Raw genomic sequence first — 19,630 nt, forward strand, 5'->3', positions numbered from 1 at the left:
TGGCTCTCAAGGCCATTGACCTCTAGCAGCCACAGCTCGTCGCCATCGAGCTTTCACACCCTCGCTGGGTCCTACCTCCGCAACGTCCAAGCTCGATGTTGCCGTTGCCACCAGTCGACATTGATTGCGCACAAGCTCCCAGGTAAGCGTTGTACCGACCGTCCTTCTTCAAATATTACAATGGCATCTCAAATTCAGACAGGCTAATTCAAGCCTGCCACCTCCCCGAGCGAGGCCCAATGGCTGGTTGTCAGAGAGATGGCCGATGCGCACCTTTGACAAGGCGGACGCCAGATCTGGGGAGCATCGATGGCTCCAGCTGAGGAGGGTGCGCCGGCTCGAGAGGGAGAAAGGTTTCGACGTAGAAAATCAAAGGCAGCTCAAGCCGAGGCCTAGTTTTCATATAGAAGATGTAAACTCAGTAGCAGTCAGTCATAGAGGTTTTCCCTTTCCTCGGTGGGCACATCGTGAAGTAAAGTCCCACCAAGCAAGATTAATTACCCACAAACCTGGAACTTGTACTGACCGTTTTGTTACAGATACAGATATAGCACGCAAAACTCATAGCTGGCCACGTAGATCTGCCACCTCCGGCATGCTACTACTGTACCTGGTATTTCAGCCCCTTATTATCGTCAGAGGCATCGATGGAGATGGTCGAGCCTTGACATGCTTCTCCATTGACCAGCATGCCCACAAGAACTCTTGTCACATTTTTCTTCATCCACCTTTTAATAGGCCTTGCGCCATACACCTGCAATGCATAGTACATGTATGCATCGTAAGCAGGATATGCACAAACAACTAGGCAAATAAGTATGATTTGGTTTGGTAAAAATAACATGCACTTGCCGTGTCATGTCCTTCTGACCAAATGAGATCCAATGCGGCATCTGTTACAAGCAGAGAGATGCCCTTATAAGCTGCCGTATCAATGACCCTCTTCACCTGGATTCTCGTGATCTCCCTCAGTTCGTCGTGTGAGAGCGGCTCAAACATCACAATTTCACTCAGTTTGTTGAGAAATTCAGGCTTAAAGCGTTTCTCGACCTGCATCATCAACAAGTAAATTTGTCAATCGGCAGGGTGCGCACCGGGACTTTACAAGGGACAGTTTGGGATACACATACCTGTTTCATGAGAAGATCTTGTGCAGTTTCAATGTTTTCTCCAGCCATTCTAGCTGACAGGTTCTCTGCTCCTAGACTTGAGCTCATGATGATGATATAGTTCTTGAAATTTACGTTGCGTCCTTTTCCATCAATCAGCATGCCATCATCGAGGAGTTGAATGAGAACCTTCAATATCGAGGGATGCGCCTATCCGCCTCGTCAAAAAGAACAACGCTATATGTCCGAGTACGTGGGGAGTTTGTCTTGGGCCTCGTTCAACTCCTCGATGATGGCATGCTGGTTGATGGAAAAGGACAACGTAAATTTCAAGAACTCCATCATCATCATGAGCTCAAGTCTAGGAGCAGAGAACCTGTCAGCTAGAATGGCTGGAGAAAACTTTGAAACTGCACAAGATCTTCTCATGAAACAGGTATGTGTATCCCAAACTGTCCCTTGTAAAGTCCCGGTGGCCAGGTTCTTCGTCGACGTTGGCGAGGAGCGCCTTCTCCTTCTTCGGCTGCTGGCAGTCACGGGAGAAGTGGCCACGAACGCCATAGTTGTAGCACTTCCCGTGCCGCCGTCTCGTGCCCGAAGCCACGCTGCTCGCACCGTCGTCGTGGTCGAGGTTGCCGCCGCGCTGACGTTGTCGTGCCTCCCACTGGGCCGCCGTGAACATCAACTGATCGCCGCCTCGTCCGCCGTTGTCCTGCGTGCGCCGACGTAAGCGTTCGTCAAACGCCTTGAGCCTGCTCAACGCCTCCTCAAACGCCATCGTCTCCATGTCGCAGAACTGCTCGATCCCGGCCACCGCGGCATACAACCGATCGGGCACCGTGTTGAGCAGTTTTTTCACCATGGCGGCGTCACCGAGCGTCGAGCCGAGGCCAACATACCTTGCTGCCATGCCGCCGATCTTGCCGGCGTACGCGTCCAGCGCCTCCCCCTCCTCCATGCGCAGGTTGTCAAACTCGCCACGGAGAGTGGAGAGCCGCGCCGCCTGGACCCGATCGGCGCCGATGAACCTCGTCTTCAAGCTGGCCCACACCTCAGCCGCCGTCTTCTTCGTCGATACCTGCATCAACAGGTCTTCGGAGAGTGCACCGAACAGCACCGCCCTCGCCGTCTTATTCTTCCCCGCGTCGACCGCCGCGCCGCTCGTCGGCGACACCGCTTCCCAGAGGTTCTGGGCGTCGAGGATGGCTTCGGCCTTGATCGCCCACACCGTGTAGTTGTCCGGTGTGAGCATCGGCATCGCCATGGACACCGTGCTCCCCCCGGGGCCGTGTGGGACGATCGCCGTGGCCACGAACAGAGGAACAAACGAGGCTCTGTATACCAATTGTTGGGTCTAACCCTAGATAGCACGAACTGGTTTTCAGGGACAGAGGTAGAAGAAAAAATAAACGCACAGGTGTTTTGCGGCGACGAACGCCTCGCTGCCAAACAGGGTTTTTCTCCAGCTCGAACTGTCAACAAATCACGAGCTACATAGACCTATATAGGCGGACGCACGCTACCGGCGCTACAAAAACGCCAACAACCTGGACGCACCACACATCTCGTAACAAACACGAGATCAGCCAGCTTTTTAGCTAACAGAAACGCAGCGCCTACGCTTCCGCTCCACACCAACGCGTTCGCCTCACGATCACATGCCTGGCAACAAACCGGCCTGACTCGGACCCAAACACACACGCACACATACGCTGGTGACCACGGACACGAACGCGCGCACACACGCGCGACGCACATCCGCACACACGGTTTATTCCTAACACGGTTGGCTCCTGACTTTCTCGGTGAGCTGTCCATCTTCTTCCACTAGTAGAAAAAGGGTCAAATGTGAAGCACATTAGTGCCGGTTTATAAAAAAACCGGCACTAATATGATCAATAGTGCCGGTTCGTGGCTGCGATCAATAGTACCGGTTCGTGTTGAGTCTTTAGTACCGGTCCGTGCCACGAACCGGTACTAAAGGGGTAGTGGCAGGCTGGCGTCAGTCCGGGTCCCCACGAGCCCCTTTAGTACCGGTTTGTGCTACCAACCGGTACTAAAGGTCTAACCTATAGTACCGGTTCGTGCCACGAACTGGTATTAAAGGGGCCAATTTTCAAACTCTACCCCCCCTTGTATCGCCATTTCAGTTTTGAAAAAATCAAAAGAAAATGATAAAAACTTCAAAAAATAAAATCCTTTGAGAGGTAGTTATATTACTATATCTACTAGTTAGGAAAATTTGAAAACTTAAATTTGGACATGTTTTGCAAAAAGTGTAGGGAAAATGTAAAACGGCTATAACTTTTGCATACGATGTCGGAAAAAAATATATAATATATCAAAAAGTTCAGCACGAAAATCCGCATCCGATGGAGACCGCCTACGACCGGTTTGGAATTTTTTAGAATCCTCAAATTCCAAAAGGAAAAAAAGATATGGTCAAATTTCAATTTTTTTTAAAAAAATTTGGTTAAATTTGGTCAAACTACTTATTCAAGAAGTATTAATGTTACTACATAATTAATCAAGAATATTAGTGTTACTAAATAATTATTTGAATTTTTTGAATTTTGGTCAAACTATGGTCAAACTTATTCAAGAAATATTAGCGTTACTAAATAATTACTGTTTTTTTAGAATAATAGTTTCAAACTCAAACGGTGAAATGTGTGACTTCATGCTCAAGCTAAACTCCTGAGGGTTAATAGGATTGACATCTTACTATTGTCAGGAAAACAACAAGTGCAGACTCGGAAGGAGAATAGAACTTGAAAGTTAAGCGTGCTCGGGCTGGAGTAGTGAGAGGGATGGGTGACCGGTCGGGAAGTTAGATGATTTGAAATGAGTGATCCACACTTGAGCAGTTAAGAGAGGTGATTAGAGACTAAATCATCAAATAATTCAGAAAAATTAAAAATAGAAAAAAATCAATTTTTTTCAAAATTTTCAAAAAAAAAATTCAAAAAAAACCTTTAGTACCGGTTGGTAACACCAACCGGTACTAAAGGTCTCCCATACTAGGGCGCGAGCTCACGCCACGTGGTGGGACTTTAGCGCCGGTTCGTGCCGAATCGGTACTAAAGAGAGGGGGGGCCTTTAGTGCCCACACTTTAGTGCCGGTTCCATAACCGGCACTAAAGGCCCTTACAAACCGGTTTTAAAGCTCCGTTTTCTACTAGTGTTCATAGCTTCACAAAGTCAAATGAAAAAGTCAGACATGAGTAGGAATTTCAGAAAGAAATACAAGACCAAAGTGTGTACAAGCTAAACCTTCGAGGTCCTCCAATGAGACGTGACACAGAACCACTGCCGGCATATTCAGACATGTCAAAGCGGACTAATGCCTTCGCATTGTCAAACAACTTCTCGGCAAGTGCTTTCGCAAGCTCTGTCTTTCCAACACCAGCTGGGCCCAAAAAGAGGAAAGAGCCAATTGGTTGACCAGATTGATCGAAGCCGACCCTAGAACGTAGCACTTCTTGGGCAACCAAATTAACGGCTTCATGCTGTCCAACAACCCTCTCATGCAATCTGTCTGCTAGGGGGCTCAACTTCTCTTCCTCTCGGCCAAGTGTGGTGATCGGAATTTTAGTCCATCGGCTCACAACCTTCATCATATATAACAATAGAAGGTGGCATGAACATCACACATAAACAAATGGAAACTCCTCACAAGGAGACGCTCTTGCTACTGTTCAGGTTCATGAGAACGAGGTTATGGCTGATGTGTCAGTGGAGATGTCGGACAGGGCTGAGTCTGATAGGGCGTCCAAATGGGCGCGCAAGAAGGAAAAGATGCTTTGTTATAGATGTGGAGACAAGGGCCACTTCATTGCGGAGTGTGTGGCTCTGCTTTGTGATACCTGTGGTAAGCCGGCACACGACTCTGGGACTACCCGATGCTGCGAGATCAGGCGCCGTCACTTATGATGTATGGAGTTTACTGTGCCGAGCTCACGTTTTTTGAGTCTCCGAATGAGAGAGAGGTGGCTGATGAGACACCGACCATGACTACGGAGATTGTCAAGGTCACTAAAGGGGAGGTATCTGAGGCACAGATCGTGCAGAGGCTTCGGGAGTGGGACCTCGTCAGCCTCGCTGATAAGATGTTCAAAGTTGAGTTTCCTTCGGTGGAGCATCTGCAGAGGTTGCTGAGTTTTGGGATGTGTAAAGTGCCAGGAACTGATTGCGTCCTTGAGTTTCACGAGTGGAAGCAGGTAGAGCCTCAGGGCAAGCCGCTTACTCAGGCGTGGTTGCATTTCTCTGGGGTCCCCTCCAAGCCGTTGCAGGATGCTCGGGTTGTGGCCAGTTTGGGTATTTTGATGGGAAAGCCTGAGCGGGTGGATATGGCGTTTACCAGAGCTCACGGGATTGCTCGGGTTCTGGTTAGTATTCTGAACACCGACTTTGTGCCGGAAGTTGTCAAATGGGCTTATCGAGGCAGGATTTATAGTCTGGTTATTGAGTTTGAGGATGAGAGCCTTTTGGCTGCGGAGGCTCACGGGTCGGACATGGATATGCACGAGGGTGATGGTAGCGCGGGAGCTAAGGAGCCGGCGGTCGACGACTCTGGACGGCAGCAGTCCAAGGGACCGGGGTCCAAGCCCACGATGACTGAGGGAGGAGCGCCTCCACCTTCCTTGGTGCCTACGACGACTCTGAGATTTGGGTCCTTTGAACCCGCTTCTGCTCCCCCGAGACTGTGGAGCGATCGGGTGGAGTCCGAGGAGGCTTTTGAGCATGCGTTGCCTGCTTTGGTTTTTGAGGATACTCTGTGTGCTAGTCTGGGGGTTCCTGGTGATTCGCCGGTACCGGTTTGGGGAGTGGAGGAGGTGAGTCGGCAGGTGGCCACTCCCTCTCGTGCTCACCACGGTGCCCCTCCCCAGGACGTGGCTGGTTTGTCGGCAGATGGCCCGGGGCAGGCGGCCTCGGGTTGCCCCTCTCTTGCCGACGTTGGACTGTTGGGACACGTGGCGCCCGAGTCAGTCTCTACGTTGGGAGGGGGTCTGGGGCAGGTGGCCTCAGACACCTCTTCTCCCGTCGCATTGTTTTTGCTGCCAGTGGCGTCCGTGCCATCGAGAGGGGGCTCGGGGCAGGTGACCTCGGTGCCATCCTCCCCTGAGGCGCCTAGGGCTATGGCATCTCTGATGCGGGGTGGGGAGTTCGGGCAGGTGGCCCATGCACTCCCTTCCCCCCGCTCGCCTCCAGCTCCGCCTTGTGGGGTGAGCCCGACGCCAGTGGTCGGGGCTTGTGTTCAGCCTTGCCGGAGGAATGAGGCAGGAGGTCCCACCCCATCCAGGTTCTCTCGTGAGGAGGTGATTGCGTTTGGAGGGATTCAGGATCAGATGTCCGAGGGGCCACGGGTGAGCGATCGCCTCCAGACTCTGCCAGATGTGGACGACATTCAGCAGCAGTGCGCCATGAGGGCGGCCAAGCTTCATGACGTTGAGGTCACTACTGGTATGTCGGTGAATACTTCTAATTCCATTATGCATTTTTCTAATGATGAGATTGTTGAAAATGCAAATCAATTAGGAGTCTCACTTGGTAGTAATGTCACTGAAATCTCTAATTCCGTTAATGGCCTTCTTGATCTAGAGGCTGAGAGGGCCTTAGAGATGATTCGTAATATAGCGGCGGTTAGGCCCATGAGTGATTCTGAGGTTGAGGCTCTGGGGGTCAGGGTGCTTGATCCTTTCTGCGTGGACCTTATTCATCCTATTCCTGAGGCGGAGGAGGATGATACTTCTCAGACGGTTTTGCATGGACCTTCTGCGACGGGTTGAGAGGACCAGTTGCAGAGCCATGTTAACCCTAAGCGCAAGTGGAAACGGAAGGTGTACCCAGTGTCAGCAGTAAGTAGGAGTGCTAGGATTCGTACGGCCAAAAAATTCCATGATGAACTATGAAGGGAATCTTTTGGAATAGTAGAGGTCTAAAGGACTTGGCTAAAAGAAGATTTCTTGCTGAGGCGGCTGTCGAGCATCGATTAGATTTTATCGCTCTATCGCAGACCGGTAGAGATAATTTTGCGCCTCAGTTTCTTAATACTTTGTCAGGAGGGATTGACTTCGATTGGCATTGCCTGCCACTGAGAGGAAGATCGGGTGGGATCTTGCTCGGTGTTCGATGCGAAGCGCTCGAGGTTCGAAGTGTGGTTATGGGTGACTTTGCGGTCAAGTTTCAGGTACGATCGAAGGATGATGGATTTAATTGGGTTCTGGTTGCAGTATATGGGGCTGCGCAACCCGAACTCAAGCCCGAGTTCTTGGCTGGTCTCGTTAGGATTTGCGGCTCCGAGCAGCTTCCTATCCTGGTGGGGGGTGATTTCAGTATCATTAGACGGCGTGAGGATAAGAACAATGATAACTATGATGGCAGATGGTCATTCATGTTTAATACTATCATTGAAAGTCTTGACCTGAGAGAAATTGAGCTGTCGGGTAGGAAATTCACCTAGGCTAACGCGATGCCAAATCCAACGTATGAGAAGTTGGATCGAGTGTTGGCGAGCGTCGAGTGGGAACAGAAGTTTCCTCTAGTAAATGTTCAGGCTTTGTCCCGCGGGATTTCTGATCACAGGCCGTTGTTTGTGGACTCCGGTGAGGCCACCCACCTGGGTAATAAAAACTCCTTCTCATTTGAGCTGGCTTGGTTTGAACGAGAAGGTTTCTTTGATCTCGTAGCCAGAGAGTGGGCTAAGGATTCAGGAGGGAAGACTGCGCTTCAGCGCTGACAGAATAAGATTAGGCATTTGAGAAGCTTCTTGCGTGGTTGGGCTAAGCATCTTAGCGGGATTTATAAGGTTGAAAAGGAAAGGCTCATTTCCCTTATTCAGGCCCTAGATATGAAAGCTGAAACCACGGTACTGCCGGCCGCGGAGCTTCATGCCAAGCTTGATGCGGAGATGAGGCTGAAAGAACTCCTTCGAGAGGAGGAATTGAAGTGGGCGTTGCGCGCCAAGGTCCGGCGGTTAGTCCAGGGGGATGCGAACACTCAATTCTTTCACATGATCGCTAATGGTAAACATAGAAAGAAGAGGATCTTTCAGCTTGAGCAAGATGAATGAACAATTGTAGGTCATGAAAACCTTAAGCGGTATATTACTGAGTATTACAAGTAGCTGTTTGGTCCTCCTGAGGATAACTGTGTGTCCTTGGATGAGTCCAGGGTTGAGGATGTTCCTCAACTCACAGCGGTGAAGAATGATATTCTCGCGGCTCCTTTTTCTGAGAAAGAGGTGTTCGAGGCCATATCGCAAATGAAAAATAACAAGGCGCCGGGCCCTGATGGTTTTCCTGCGGAGTTTTATAAAAAGTGCTAGCATATTATTAAGGGGGATATGTTGCCTCTATTTAATAATCTCTTCTCTGGACAGCTTCAGCTTTTTCAGCTGAATTTTGGTACGATAACCTTCTCCCTAAGAAAACTGTGACTGTGAGAATTGAGCAATTCAGGCCCATCTGTCTTCTGAATGTTAGTTCAAAATCTTTACCAAGGTTGGGACTAATAGGCTCACACAGATTTGCGCATGATGTGGTTCAGCCTACCCAAACTGCTTTCATGCCGGACAGGAACATCCTTGAAGGGGTTGTGGTCCTTCATGAAACGCTCCATGAGATCCACACGAAAAAACTGGATGGAGTTATTTTCAAAGTGGATTTCGAGAAAGCGTATGACAAAGTCAAATGGCCCTTCCTTGAACAGGCCTTACGTATGAAGGGATTTGATGAAGCTTGGCGACGCCAGGTAGAATCCTTCACGCAAAAAGGTAGTATTGGAATTAAAGTGAATGATGATATAGGTCATTATTTCCAGACACACAAAGGCCCGAGGCAAGGTGATTCGATGTCTCCTATTTTGTTCAACATTGTGGCGGACATGTTGGCAATTCTTATAGGAACGGCAAAGGAGGCCGGTCAGGTGGGTGGCTTGGTGCCTCATCTGGTTGATGGGGGTGTCTCTATTCTGCAGTACGCTGATGATACAATCATCTTTATGGAGCATGACTTGGTAAAAGCGTGAAATATGAAGCTGGTGTTATGCTTATTTGAACAACTAGCAGAGTGGCCCGCTCGATGCACGGGCTAGAACTTTATAAAGTTATATGGTGAAATTATATTATTTGATTTATCTAAAGAAATAATTAAAACCAAATGTGAGAATTTTTTTAATATAAGACTTTGCGAACATAGTTTTTTCTTTTGCATGTTTGGGTTTTTATTGATATATAAATATATGTTTTATCCCTTCATCATTCACTTGTTAATTATGCATGGGGTACTTAATTTTGTTTATAACCGGTCTTTTCTTGAAGTTATATTTGTACGATTGCAGGGAGTACTATTATTTTTAGTAATTATCCTAAGAGTGAGTTAGTACATCTAAAAGCAATAAATATTTCTACTTTTGGAAATTATAATGGTATAATTCTTTGTAACACTAACTTCCTGAATAACTCTATTATAACGAACATATAGTATGTATCGTAGAGAGTTATATATATATATACTATGTATGTTCGAGGACAAATAACTTTTGTATCTTGATTACCAATATGCATGAATATTAGGTTGATCACCTTAAATTTAAATATTGTCATTAGTTTTAGTTTTTTCATATTGTTTGCATTATATATATTTTATTGTTTTGTACGAAAATATTCCTAGATAAACTAATGGTCAAATATGCATATGCATAGCAAACTGAGCCTAACTCTGATGGTTAGGTTTTTTTATGGTGGAACCATCCCAACAGGGTTCAAATCCTAGGTGTGGCACGGGTGCTTGCGTTTTCTTGTACTTATTCAAGGCTTCCGGTGATGTTCCTTCAACGAAGGAGACATTCCCATTTACTATGGAAGTGCTTGTGCTGACATCGTAAATCTGAAGTTGATTTGTCGGCTCAGTCTCTTGAATGTGCTCATTGGAGTAAGGTGTGTGTGTGCGCGCTCATAGAGATGAACGTATGTGTGTATATATGAGCGTATGTATCTGTATTGTGTTAAAAAATAATGCATATGTATATTAGAGAAAGTGTACATACATGAAACATCTTAATCTTTAGTACTATTTTTCTCAAAAATGTACTAACTAAGAACACGCACATTATAAGTCATCGAAATTAAATACAACAGTTATGATATATATGATGACATAGTGTAAGATTATAATATCATGGTGAAAATATATAAATTTTAACCAAGTACTTATATTGCATATAAATATTTACATATTTTTAACTAATATTAAAAGGAATTGATTTATGACGTGAATAAAAGAAAAGAATCCCTCCATGGTCACTGGTGATCAAACAAAATGATGTTTTCTTTATCTGAGTCTTCTTTTTCTTATTTACTCACATGTTCGAAAATACTTCCAGAAATGGTTACCCTCACCAAAATATAACTTTGATTGCTATTTTGTCTATGAATGTATTGTTAAAAATAAATTTCTTCACAGTACATTCATTTTAGAAAATGTAATAATATTAGTTTGGTTTGAGAGTTTAATGCATCCATAATTTTATAATGACACATGTTCATGCTTGTTTTCTATGATCAAACACACTTATCACATGTAGTATTGCTTTTATAAATTCCTTCCACTCTCTCATCGCTCTTTAATCCACACATCCTATGTACACTCTCACATGTATTTGTTTTGTGATGTGGAAGGATCTCTACACTTCCTTGGAAAACATATTTCAAACAAAATTATTATTTGTATTAATTAGTCGTTCATTTCACTACGTGTCTTCGCCCTCAGAATCATTTCTATTAGCTCTGAGGTTCCAAAATCTTCACATTTGGTCAACAATGCTCCTTAGTAGAGAACTGGGTAGTGCTTTAGGATTGCCGACAAATGCACATCACTGCTGGTTTCCTATATTTGCTAACCAACTTTAATTATCTCATTTTCCAAGGGTGACAACTTGGATTGTTGTATACTTGGATGCGTAATCCAGTTTAAATCAGTCAAAAATTTGAAGATGCTACTCGCCAATATTGCATCAGCATCTTCTCCTCACTTTGTCTAACCACATGCCTGACCACCGGTGTCGTCTTCTATCGCCATGTTCCGTGCTTAAAGCACGACTCCCTTCTATCATCACGCCGAGCCTCTGTTGTTCTGGTCAAGTATCTTGGGTAGCTAGCCCACACATTCTAGGTTTTAAACAACCTTGAAAGTAGAACAAAGATTGTATTAACTCCGTCATTAATTATGGACACAAAATACTCCCCCCGGTCTCTTGGCATTGCCATGGTACATGAACGGGTAGATTGCTTGCTAGGAAGTACACCACAATAACACTCCATGCAGCACATGTGTTTCTTAATTTGTACCAGTGGTGCATGACGACCATACGATCATAGTCAATAGCTCTCCCATCCCATGATCTGCTTCATAGATCCAGAGTCATGTGCAGACAAATACTCAATTTTATTTTATAATTGATACATTGTCATAATCACTTATGTTTTGCAGTTCAAGTGGGAGTCCAAATCAATGGTGGGGATCTTTTAAGAAGAAAATACTGTTGTTGTAAGATTTTGAAGAAAAGAATTGGCCATGTCATATTATCTTAATGTCTTGATTAGTCACAAACCAAGTATGTTATCTCTTATACTTGGTTTCATCTAGGTGATTCAGATGCTTAATTTGTAGTTTCACCAAGCATGAATGGCTACATAGTACGTTGCTAAACTCTACGGTTATCTTTGTGTAACTTTTGTCTCATTGTGTTCTTTGTTTGCCCCAGTAAGTACATACAAGGAGCAAGTACGTACAAGGTTGTATGTCTCTCTACTATGATCCACAGAATTAGGCGCAGCCATCGTCTATATTTTTTTTTCATGCTCCAGCAATATAATCATGCAAAAAATAATATGTATCTTGTTTGTCAAATATGCGGCCAACCTGGAAACTCCCACCGTATAGCTGCTGCTGCTCCTTCTTATTAAGTTTCTTCATCGTACTCCCTCCGTCCGAAAATACTTGTCATCAAAATGGGTAAAAAGAGATGTATCTAAAACTAAAATACGTGTAGATACACCCCCTTTTATCCATTTTGATGACAAGTATTTCCGGACAGAGGGAGTACATGCCATTGGTCCATTTAAAAAAAAACTGTCGCTGGCTTTTTTATGGTGTGAGAAGAATTAAGAGATCTCTCTGGAACTGCAGAATTAAGAGTTTTAACATTGCCCTCAATTAATCGTACATGATCAATGGAGCCGCCATGCCGTCCTGTAATTCTTCTTCCATTCTCAAGCAATATTCTCATGGAAAAAATAGTAGTACGTACCTTTTTTGTGAAACATGCAGCCCAACCTGGAAACTTCCCCCATAGCTGCCGTTGCTCCTGTTAGTAACAACAACAACAACAACAACAAAGCCTTTAGTCCCAAACAAGTTGGGGTAGGCTAGAGGTAAAACCCATAAGATCTCGCAACCAACTCATGGCTCTGGCACATGGATAGCAAGCTTCCACGCATCCCTATCCATAGCTAGCTCTTTGTCGATACTCCAATCCTTCAGGTCTCTCTTAACGGACTCCTCTCATATCAAAATCGGTCGACCCTGCCCTCTCTTGACATTCTCCGCACGCTTTAGCCGTCCGCTGTGCACTGAAGCTTCTGGAGGCCTGCGCTGAATATGCCCAAACCATCTCAAACGATGTTGGACAAGCTTCTCCTCAATTGGTGCTACCCCAACTCTATCTCGTATATCATCATTCCGCACTCGATCCTTCCTTGTGTGCCACACATCCATCTCAACATACGCATCTCCGCCACACCTAACTGTTGAACATGTCGCCTTTTAGTTGGCCAACACTCCGCGCCATACAACATTGCGGGTCGAACCGCCGTCCTGTAGAACTTGCCTTTTAACTTTTGTGGCACTCTCTTGTCACAGAGAATGCCAGAAGCTTGGCGCCACTTCATCCATCCGGCTTTGATTCGATGGTTCACATCTTCATCAATACCCCCATCCTCCTGCAACATTGACCCCAAATACCGAAAGGTGTCCTTCCGAGGTACCACCTGGCCATCAAGGCTAACCTCCTCCTCCTCACAGCTAGTAGTACTGAAACCGCACATCATGTACTCAGTTTTAGTTCTACTAAGCCTAAACCCTTTCGATTCCAAGGTTTGTCTCCATAACTCTAACTTCCTATTTACCCCCGTCCGACTATCGTCAACTAGCACCACATCATTCGCAAAGAGCATACACCATGGGATATCTCCTTGTATACCCCTTGTGACCTCATCCATCACCAATGCAAAAAGATAAGGGCTCAAAGCTGACCCCTGATGCAGTCCTATCTTAATCGGGAAGTCATCGGTGTCGACATCACTTGTTCGAACACTTGTCACAACATTATTGTACATGTCCTTGATGAGGGTAATGTACTTTGCTGGGACTTTGTGTTTCTCCAAGGCCCACCACATGACATTCCGCGGTATCTTATCATAGGCCTTCTCCAAGTCAATGAACACCATATGCAAGTCCTTCTTATGCTCCCTATATCTCTCCATAAGTTGTCGTACCAAGAAAATGGCTTCCATGGTCGACCTCCCAGGCATGAAACCAAACTGATTTTTGGTCACGCTTGTCATTCTTCTTAAGCGGTGCTCAATGACTCTCTCCCATAGCTTCATTGTATGGCTCATCAGCTTAATTCCACGGTAATTAGTACAACTCTGAACATCCCCCTTGTTCTTGAAGATTGGTACTAATATACTCCGTCTCCATTCTTCTGGCATCTTGTTTGCCCGAAAAATGAGGTTGAAAAGCTTGGTTAGCCATACTATCTCTATGTCCCCGAGACCTTTCCACACCTCAATGGGGATACAATCAGGGCCCATCGCGTTGCCTCCTTCCATCCTTTTTAAAGCCTCCTTCTCATCAAAGGAGTCATTCAGTTCAATGGTAGAACTCTCATTCTCCCCATTGAACAGCTTGTCGAAGTACTCCCGCCATCTATGCTTAATCTCTTCGTCCTTCACCAAGAGTTGGCCTGCTCCGTCCTTGATGCATTTGACTTGGCCAATATCCCTCGTCTTCCTCTCCCGGATCTTAGCCATCTTATAGATGTCCCTTTCACCTTCCTTCGTGCCTAACCGTTGGTAGAGGTCCTCATATGCCCGACCCCTTGCTTCACCAACAGCTCGCTTTGTGGCCTTCTTCGCCATCTTGTACTTCTCTATGTTGTCTGCACTCCTATCCAGGTATAGGCGTCTGAAGCAATCTTTCTTCTCTTTAAGCGCCTTCTGGACATCATCATTCCACCACCAGGTATCCTTATCTTCGCTTCTCCTTCCCCTGGACACTCCAAACTCCTCCGAGGCCACCCTACGAATGCAAGTCGCCATCTTCATCCACACATTGTCCGCATCCCCTCCTTCCTCCCAAGGGCCCTCCTTAAATACCCTCTCCTTGAACACCTGAGCTACCTCCCCCTTGAGCTTCCACCACTTCGTTCTAGCGACCTTGGCACGCTTATCCCACTGGACACGAATCCGAAAGCGGAAGTCAGCAACCACCAGCTTATGCTGGGGTACAACACTCTCCCCAGGTATCACCTTACAGTCTAGGCACGCACGCCTATCTTCTCTTCTCGAGAGGATGAAATCAATCTGGCTAGAGTGTTGGCCACTACTAAAAGTCACCAGATGTGATTCTCTCTTTCTAAAGAGGGTGTTAGCTACAATCATGTTGTAGGCTAGAGCAAAGCTTAAGACATCTTCTCCTTCTTGATTCCTGATGCCATAGCCAAAGCCCCCATGCGCCCCTTCAAAACCTGTGTTAGATGTACCCACGTGGCCATTGAGGTCTCCTCCTATGAAGAGCTTCTCACCAATCGGTACACTCCTAACCATGTCTTCCAAGCCTTCCCAGAACTCCCTCTTGGTGTTCTCATTGTGGCCTACTTGCGGGGCATATGCGCTGATAACATTGAGAACCAAGTCCTTAGCTACCAGCTTGACCAGGATAATCCGGTCCCCACGTCTCCTGACGTCTACCACTCCATACTTGAGGCTCTTGTTGATCAAGATGCCTACGCCATTTCTGTTTGCAGCCGTCCCCGTGTACCACAGCTTGAAGCCGGTATCCTCCACCTCCTTCGCCTTCTGTCCTCTCCATTTGGTTTCTTGGACGCAAAGAATATCAACACCTCTCCTCACTGCTGCATCAACTAGCTCCCGAAGCTTCCCTGTCAGAGACCCTACGTTCCAGCTACCTAAGCGAATCCTCCTAGGCTCGGCTAGCTTCTTTACCCTTCGCACTCGTCGAGTCAAATGCGAAGACCCTTGCTCATTTTCCACTACATCCGGGCGCCGATGTAGCGCGCCACTAAGGATGCGACGACCCGATCCTCGCTCACTTGCCACCGTATCCAGATCAAGATACGGCGCGCCACTTGGGGGGTGACGGCCCGGCCCTTGCCCATTTTCCACCACATCCGGGTTCCGATGTGGCGCGTCGCTGAGAGGGTTACGCCCCAACGAAGCTGCCGCTGCTCCCCTTTGCTTGATCATACCTGCCGCACGTTGTTCTTTTTTTCTTAAAGTCTACCTGCGGCTGGTCTCTTTTTTGTGACGTGAGCAGAATTAAAAATCTCCTTTGATATGTTGTACTAAGTTTTTTTTATTTTACCTGTCCCTTAATTTTTTCTGTAATATGGGCAGAATTAAGAGATCATCTGTGATCTGCTGTACTATTTTTTTTTACTTTACGTGTCCCTTATTTTTTCTATGACGTGGTAGAATTAATTGATCTCTTTTGATTGGCCTAACAAGAGATCTAGTCCAAGACGTTATATAGATATATAGACATGGTATGGGCCCAGATTTACTTATAAAGATCTTTTTGAGCATCAGTACAGACACAAGCGCTCATATACACGCGCATACACTCACCCCTATGAACGCGCACACACACACCCTACCCCTATGAGCACCTCTGAGAGACTGAGTCGCCATATCATCTTGAGATTTACGAAGCAACCGTAGTCGCCTCGTTGTCGACGGGAACGTCTCCTCCCACTGAAAGCGCATCGCCGCTTATAAAGATCTAAGGGTCATGTTTGGTTGATTAATAGAGGGTCCACCATATCAATGATCGGATGTTTCTGATTATAGTGGTAATTTCTAGCATATTTATCTTTTTCTGGTTAACCCGTCAAGCACTTTTTATATATAATAGATTGTTCGGATTAAAGATTAACTTTCACAAAAGCGAGTTGTTCTGCTTTGGTAGAGCCAAGGAGGAACAAGAGGCTTATAGGCAATTGTTTGGATGTGAATTAGGGGCTTTGCCTTTTACGTACCTAGGTATACCCATTCACCATCGTAAGCTATCAAACAGAGAGTGGAAGTGCATCGAGGATCGGTTTGAGAAAAAACTTAGTTGCTGGAAGGGCAAACTCATGTCTTATGGAGGCCGGCTGATTCTTATCAATTTGGTGCTCACGAGTATGCCGATGTTCCTTCTATCGTTCTTCCAAGTTCCAGTCGGGGTTCGGAAAAGGCTGGACCTTTACCGATCAAGATTTTTTTGGCAGAGTGATGACCTTAAGAGAAAGTACCGACTAGCCAAATGGGATGTCATCTGTCGACCAAAGGACCAAGGGGGTCTGGGTGTTGAGAATCTTGAGGTCAAGAACAGATGCCTTCTCAGTAAGTGGCTGTATAAGTTATCTGTTGAGACAGACGCAACGTGGGCACAAATTCTTCGTAACAAGTATCTGCAATCCAAGACTTTGTCACAGGTGACCGTGAGACAAACGGACTCGCCGTTTGGAAGGGGCTTATGAGAGTTAAGGTTGCCTTCTTTAATAGAACAAAGTTTATCGTCGGTAATGGTAACAATACCCGTTTCTGGAAGGATACTTGGCTTGGTGATACGCCAGTGGCGTTACAGTACCCGTCCCTGTATCGTATTGTTCAACGACGTGACGCGCTGGTTGCAACGATTATGCAGTCCGTTCTCCTTAATATCCAGTTTCGGAGGGTGCTTATTGGTGATAGGTGGGAAGCTTGGCTTCATTTGGTGACTAGACTGATGGAGGTTCAGTTAGCTCATCAGTCCGATCAATTGTGTTGGAAACTTACTAGGTCTGGAGTGTTGACGGTTAAGTCGATGTATATCGATGTCATTAACTCTACTGTCATTCCTAGTTCCAAACATGTTTGAAAAGTTAAAGTTCCTTTAAAGATTAAAGTGTTTATGTGGTTTGTACATAAACAAGTCATTTTAACAAAGGACAACTTGGTTAAGCGCAATTGGACAGGCTCTACTAGGTGTAGCTTCTGTGATCGGGACGAGACCATTAAGCACCTCTTCTTCGAGTGCCCGTTGGCGAGAGTCTTGTGGCGCACTGTGCAAATTGCCTTTAACATTACTCCGTCGGACTCGGTAGGTTCGTTGTTTGGAACGTGGCTTGCTGGGATAGAGTTCGATACAGGACACATTCGTGTAGGAGTATGTGCGTTGTTATGGGTAATTTGGAACTGCAGGAATGATTTGACTTTTAACAGAACAACAACTATTCATTTTTTGCAGGTTTTATTCCGTGCTACGGCGCTGATCCGTTTGTGGTCCTTACTCACTCCGATGGCGGCCAGGGAGCGTTTGGTTACTGGATCTGTCCGGTGAGAGATGGTTGCGCGGGATATCTTCAACCGGTTTGGATGACGGTCATGTAATAGGATAGGCGATTAGTTTTCCTATCTTTATTCTGCCAGCCGGTTGTGGCTTTGTGGCTTTTTGTCTGTTTGCGTTGAGGCTCTGTGTGAGCTCGCCTTTATTTACATTTCCAGACTTTGAGATATTGTCGAACCTATTTATTTATAATTATGGCCGTATGCATTGTTCTGATGCAGAGGCCGGGAAGCCCCCTTTTCAAAAAAAAAAAAACCCTGTGCAATATGACATGGACCAACGGTTATCTCTTCCGGTGCATTTGTTGCATTAGTTTCCTTATTCTGAACTTCTTTTGGTTTATGCAACTTCACGGTAGTGCATGGCTCGTCCATCAAATCAATTGCTTTATCAGGAAACTCGCGACCTGACAAGATCACAAGAGTAAAATCCACAATTTCTTCGAGATGCATAGACCCAATATGAAAGTACATTGAATTAAATTCTTAACCACATCACGAACATATTACTTCCTCCATTTCAAATTACTCGTCGTGGTTTTAGCTGTGAACTAAAACCAGCTAAAACCACGACGAGTAATTTGGAACGAATGGAGTACCTGTAGTATAACGGGCGGCGAGCTGTGCGGCAGCAACTAGAGCGTCGTCGCGAATCGTCAGTCCATGATGGTCTTGGTACCGCTGCTTCAGCCCCTGCAGAATGGCAACTCTCGCCTGCACGCTCGGCTCATCGACGTCAACCTTTTGGAACCGCCGCTCACGGGCCGCATCCTTCTGGATGTATCTGCGGTACTCTTCGGATGTGGTAGCGCCTATGCAACGGATGCGGCCACGGGCTAACGCCGGCTTGAGGATGTTGGCGGCGTCCCCGAGGCCGTCTCGGTCGCCAGCACCAACAATCATGTGCATCTCGTCAATGAAGAGGATGAGTTTGCCATCAGCATCCTCCGCCTGATTGATCGCATCCTTCAAGCGCTACTCGAACATGCCGCGCCACTGGGTACCAGCGACCATCGCCCCGACGTCAAGCTCTGCGATGCGGGCCCCGACAAGCGCGGCGGGGACCGCCCCAGCTGTGATGCGCTGGGCGAGGGCCTCGACGATGGCCGTCTTGCCGACGCCGGCCGCCCCGACGAGCGCGGCGCAGTTCTTGGTTCGGCCGCAGAGGATGCAGATGACGCGGTCGATCTCGTCGTCGCAGCCGATGACCGGATCAGCCCCGGCTGGGTCCAAGGTCTTGAGGAAGGCAGGCCTGGAGGTGAAGAAGGACCTGAGCTCTTCCTCGTACAGCCTCAAAGCTGTACAGGCCAATCCAACGGCAGTGACGGGCAGTACTCTAATCATGGCCTTCTCCCCCTCCCCCATCTCTTTGGAGGTGATCGAAGACGAGGAGCGACCTGGTTTGAAGCTCGCTGGGTAGATTGATTCTATGGGAGGCTTAGCTACGACGACGGCAACCAATAAAAAGCTGGGTTTGGGAATATTCCTCTCTCGATTACTAGCCCGGAAAAGTTGGATCGCTCGAGGCGATCAAGGAGGCGACTAGGGGTCCCTTGCGCGCCGCCGGTGACGTCGCCGGTTCCCTCTCTCTCCGTCGGCCGCTCCGGCAGCGGGAGGGACGGGGAACCTCGGGTCTGTTCACTAGGTGGGTGTGTGGTAGGGTTAGGGTTGAAGGAGACGTCGCCGAGGCCGTTGCGGTGGTGTCGCGTCGTAATAAGTTTCTCCGGGCTCCGTTCGCGGTCAGGCGAGGTTTTGCCTTCGTCTAGGAGCCAGCGGTGTTGGGGATCCCCGGATCTCGTCGAGGTCACGGGCTATGGTGGTTGGAGGTCCATCTGCACTGGCTGTTTGG

The 19,630-nt window shown here is 47.0% G+C and overlaps 1 pseudogene; it reads right to left on the bottom strand.

The window, feature by feature from the left end:
* Positions 1-510: 510 nt before the first annotated feature.
* On the bottom strand, positions 511-19,146 carry LOC119284193 (annotated as a pseudogene).
* Positions 19,147-19,630: the final 484 nt, after the last annotated feature.

Source organism: Triticum dicoccoides, chromosome 4A (assembly GCF_002162155.2).
Source record: "Triticum dicoccoides isolate Atlit2015 ecotype Zavitan chromosome 4A, WEW_v2.0, whole genome shotgun sequence".
In the NCBI taxonomy this organism is placed as follows: domain Eukaryota; kingdom Viridiplantae; phylum Streptophyta; class Magnoliopsida; order Poales; family Poaceae; genus Triticum; species Triticum dicoccoides.